Source organism: Rhinopithecus bieti, unplaced genomic scaffold (genome assembly GCF_001698545.2).
Source record: "Rhinopithecus bieti isolate Rb0 unplaced genomic scaffold, ASM169854v2 scaffold_51230, whole genome shotgun sequence".
Classification (NCBI taxonomy): domain Eukaryota; kingdom Metazoa; phylum Chordata; class Mammalia; order Primates; family Cercopithecidae; genus Rhinopithecus; species Rhinopithecus bieti.
Window position 1 is genome coordinate 398,756 of NW_016820119.1, and position 5,333 is coordinate 404,088.

Consider the following 5,333-nt stretch of genomic DNA (forward strand, 5'->3'; position numbering starts at 1 on the left):
TGGCACTTTACCTCTGTGGTCTTCCTCCCCAACTCCCACAGTTCCAGTCTCATCATGAGAAAAACATCAAATTTCAATTAAGGGACCTTAAGTGAAATACCTGACCAGTACTAATCAAACTGTCAAAGTCACCAGAAACAAGGGAAGTCTGAGACACTGTCGCAGCCAAGAGAAAGCTAAGGAAACATAATGACTAAATATAATGTAGGTCAGGCCCAGTGCCTCACACCTGTAATCCTAGAACTTTGGGAGGCCAAAGTGGGTGGATCGCTTGAGCCTAGGAGTTCGAGACTAGCCTGGGCAACATGGCGAAACCCCATCTCTACAAAAAATACAAAAATTAGCTGGGCACTGGTGGCATGTGCCTGTAGTCCCGTCTACTCAGGAGGCTGAGGTGGGAGGATCACTTGAGCCCAGGAGATTGAGGCTGCAGTGAACTGAGATCACGTGACTGCACTCCAGTCTAAGTGACAGAGTGAGACTCTGTCTCAGAAATAAATAAATATAGTATCCTCAATGACATCTTAGAACAGAAAAATGACATTAAGTAAAAACTAAGGAAATATGAATAAAATGTGAACTTTAGTTCGTAATAGTGTATCAATATCATTTGTTAATTATACTGAATGTAGCATGCTAACGTAAAATTTAGTAATAGAGAAACCTAGGTGCAGAGTGTATAGGAACTCTATACTATCCTTGCAATTTTTCCGTAAGTTTAAAACTGTCTTTAAAAATAAAATTGGTTGGCCAGGTACAGTGGCTCAGGCCTGTAATTCCAGCAATTTGGGAGACCAAGACAGGAGGATCACTTGAGCCCAGGAGTTTGAGACCATCTTGGGCAACACAGTGAGACCTCGTCTCTACAAAAAATTTTAAAAATTGGCCAGGAGTGGTGGTGCAAGCCTGTAGTCCCAGCTACTCGGGAGGAAGAGGTGGGAGGATCACTTGGGCCCAGGAGGTCGAGGCTGCAGTGAGCCGTGATCACACCGCTGCTCTCCAGCCTGGGTGACAGAGTGAGACTCCTGTCTCAAAAAATAAATACAAATAAATAAATAAATAAATGATAAAGTTTATTAAAAAGTGGAGGTAAGCAAGTGGATTCCGTAAAGATGATGGCAACAGCATAGTTTTTTAATATCCCCCAAATACAGAGAGAGCAACCAAGATAGCAAAATCAAAGACCCACAGACAACATCGACAACAATATTAAGTGGCAAAGTCTCCCTAGAAACCACTAAGTTCATGTACATGGGAACAAGCCTTCAAAAGCATGAGACTTACATGGTATTGGAATCTGCTATTTGAGCAGAAGCAGAAGAAAGATTCTGAGAACAGAAAAACCCCAAATTCACCAGAAAATATGGTGAGTCAATCTAAGAAGAATAGCTGAAGTAGAATGGCACTTCTGTGAGATCCAATCTGTGTGTCAGGGCAAGAGGACCACCATGCAGTAACAACTCATGGTGCTGGCATAGCCTCAGCCCTATAAACTCTCAGAACTGAGAAGCATAAGCTCATTTCAAAAAAAAAAAAAAAAACAGCCCCACATTGAAGAGAAAGTACTGCAAATAGTACCCACATGGAGCTGGATTAGACAATAGGAGTAAAGGATAAAAAATGTAAAATAAGGCCGGGTGCTCATGCCTGTAATCCCAACACTTTGGGAGGCCGAGGCAGGCAGATCACCTGAGGTCAGGAGTTCGAGACCAGCCTGGCCAACATGCCAAAACCCTGTCTCTACTAAAAATACAAAAATTAGGTAGGTGTGGTGGTGCTAGTATGTACCTATAGTCCCAGCTACTCAGGAGGCTGAGGCAGGAGAATTGCTTGAACCTGGGAGGCAGAGGTTGCAGTGAGCCGAGATTGCACCACTGCACTCCAGTCTAGGTGACAGAATGAGTGAGACTCCATCTCAAAAAAAGGAAATGTGAAATAAAAGTAAGAGTGGAACAGATGAAACAGATCTCAGAAAACACCAAACCATGTTTTATCACCTTGCAAAACAGAAGAGGAGGCTTTAGAACCAAGAAGCTAGAAAAGCTCTCCTGACTCAACCCTCTTCTCCAAAAATACTCAATTCACTTAAAAAAATCAGTAACAGAAAAGGATCGCTTGAATATCCAAGATCAAAGACCAAATCACTTATAAGAGGAAAAAACGAGATTCTCATCAGACTTTTCTACAGCAATGTTTTACACCAAAGCACATGGAATAACATATTAAAGATACTCAAAGGGAAAAAAAATGAGCTGTGGATTGTATATTAAGCCAAAGTGATCTTTAAGCACAAAGGCCACAGGCAAACTTTTTATTTTTTAATAGAGACGGGGTTGGGGTAGGGGTTTCACCTGTTGCCCAGGCTCAGTCTCCCAAAGTGCTGGGATTACAGTCATGAACCACCGCACCAGGCCCACAAGCAAACTTTCAATAACATGCAAGAACTCAGGAACATGCTTGCCATAATCCCTTCCTGAGTAATCTACTAGAAAATTAGTTTCAGGAAACAAAAAATGACTGCAAGGATACCTATGTAAGTACTGATAGTAGACATTAAGAATGCACTTGCCTATACAAATAAGACCAAATAGGGATTAAAAGTGAGACAGGATAGCATGTGATGGTTATGTCCTCTAATAGTGTAAATACAACTCTCATAAAATGGGGAAGAATGGAGAGTGTGTATGAAAACTAGAAGGAGCTTACTGATTGCCTTATATGAAACATCTAGGAGAAAGAAAATATTACTTCAAATATTGGTGGGAAAGCAGGGGACGTGGAGAAGAGGTTACTATGTAAATTTGATATTGTTCATATTATGGCATCAAAGACAATAGTCCACCTCCATAAAGAAAGAGACAAAACACTAGCGAAATTATAAAATCCCAGCACTTTGGGAGGCTGAGGTGGGCAGATCACAAGGTCATGAGATCGAGACCATCCTGCCCAACATGGTGAAACCCCATCTCCACTAAAACTACAAAAATTAGCTGGGCATAGTGGTGCACACCTGTAGTCCCAGCTACTCAGGAGGCTGAAGCAGGAGAATCACTTGAACCCGGAAGGTAGAGGTTGCAGTGAGCCTAGATTGCACCAATGCACTCCAGCCTGGTGACAGAGCAAGACTCTGTCTCAAACAAACAAAAAAAAGAAAGATAACAATTAGAAAAAATTAAAATCTTCCTCAATACTGAAAGATATATCGAGAGAGAGAGAAAATGAAAAAAATCCACAAAGTGAAAGACATATAAGGTATTGCATGATAAAAGAGATGTATGATGTATATCATGACAATATGACAGAACTGAGCCAAACACATTGATCATATTAATAGTGTAAATATAGTTAACTCGCTCATTAAAAGGAAAAGATTTTTAGGTTGCCAACAAAGCAAAATGAAAATCTATGCTATATACAAGAGACATACCTAAAACAAAGAGATTAAGGTAGGTTAACAATGTTTATGTGGACAAAGATATATCAACTATATGTAAATCTAAAAAAACGCCAACAATAGGAGTCACAATTTTGCTATCTGATAAGACAGAACTTAGATCCAAAAACACAAAACAGTAAAAGAGATAAAGGCATTTTTTATTTTTATTTTATTTTATTTTATTTTATTTTTTTTGAGACGGAGTCTTGCTCTGCCACCCAGGCTGGAGTACAGTGGCCGGATCTCAGCTCACTGCAAGCTCCGCCTCCTGGGTTTACGCCATTCTCCTGCCTCAGCCTCCCGAGTAGCTGGGACTACAGGCGCCCGCCTCATCGCCCGGCTAGTTTTTTTTTGTATTTTTTAGTAGAGACGGGGTTTCACCATACTAGCCAGGATGGTCTCGATCTCCTGACCTCGTGATCCGCCCGTCTCGGCCTCCCAAAGTGCTGGGATTACAGGCTTGAGCCACCGCGCCCAGCCAAGGCATTTTATAATGATAAAACCTATCATTCACCATGAAGACATAAAGTTATTAACATACAGCAATCACTTTCATAAAGGAGAAACTATAGTATTTGCAAGGAAAAATAAATATAATAGGGGACTTTAACACATTTCTCTTGAATCCGGGAGGCGGAGATCCAACAGAACACACATAAAATAATACATTATGACCAAATGGAGTTTGGTCCATAAATGCAAGACAAAACATTAAGACCTTACAATAAGTCCTCCCACCACCCCCTCCCGAGTAGGTGGGATTACAGGCGCGCTACAACGCCCGCCTAATTTTGTGTTTTCGTAGAGACGGGGGTCTCGCCATGTTTCTCAGGCTGATCTCGAACTCCTGGACTCAACCGATCCGTCCCCCTGGGCCTCCCAAAGTGCTGGGATTACAGGCATGAGTCATTGCGCCCCACCTAATTTTTAAAAAAACATTATCACCGAATGGACAAGACAGGGGTGATGCTGAAAATGTCAGACGCAAATTTGGATAGCAGCAAGAAGAATTTCTTTGAGGAGGAAGTAGATGATGAGGAAAGTGTGATTTTGACACTGGTGCCAGTTAAAGATGACGCAAATATGGAACAAATGGAACCAAGTGTTTCTTCAACTTCTGATGTCAAACTGGAGAAGCCTAAGAAATACACTCAAGGTCATCTACTTCAAACAAATGAACAATTTACAGCTCCACAAAAAGCTAGATGCAAAACACCAGCCCTCCCTTGCCAACCATTTTGCCTCCCAATAAGGTGTGTCGGGACACCTTGCGGGACTGGTGTCAACAACTCGGTTTGAGTACTAATGGCAAGAAAATCGAAGTTTATCTGAGGCTCCATAGGCATGCTTACCCTGAACAACAGCAAGATACGCCTGAGATGTCACGAGACCAGATTACAGCGATGTTCGAGGAAACGCAAGGCAGTGACCAAGAGAGCAAGGCTTCAGAAACGTTACGAGGTGAATGAGAGAGCAGAAGAGACTAATACAGTTGAAGTGATAACTTCAGCACCAGGAGCCATGTTGGCATCATGGGCAAGAATTGCTGCAAGAGCTGTTCAGCCTAAGGCTTTGAATTCATGTTCCATTCCTGTTTCTGTTGAGGCCTTTTTGATGCAAGCTTCTGGCGTCAGGTGGTGTGTGGTCCATGGCAGACTTCTCTCGGCAGACACAAAGGGTTGGGTACGCCTGCAGTTTCATACAGGTCAGGCCTGGGTGCCTACCACTCGCAGGAGGATGATTTCTCTCTTCTTGTTACCTGCCTGCGTTTTCCCATCCCCAGGCGTAGAAGATAATATGTTATGCCCTGACTGTGCTAAGAGGAATAAGAAGATGATGAGAAGATTAATGACAGTAGAGAAGTAGCAGCGACCTGTTTGAATACAATGTACTAAAG

The 5,333-nt window shown here is 42.2% G+C and overlaps 1 pseudogene; it reads left to right on the top strand.

Annotated features, from left to right (window-relative positions):
• Positions 1 to 4,400: 4,400 nt before the first annotated feature.
• On the top strand, positions 4,401 to 5,302 carry LOC108520274 (developmental pluripotency-associated protein 2 pseudogene; annotated as a pseudogene).
• The last annotated feature ends 31 nt before the right edge of the window (positions 5,303 to 5,333 follow it).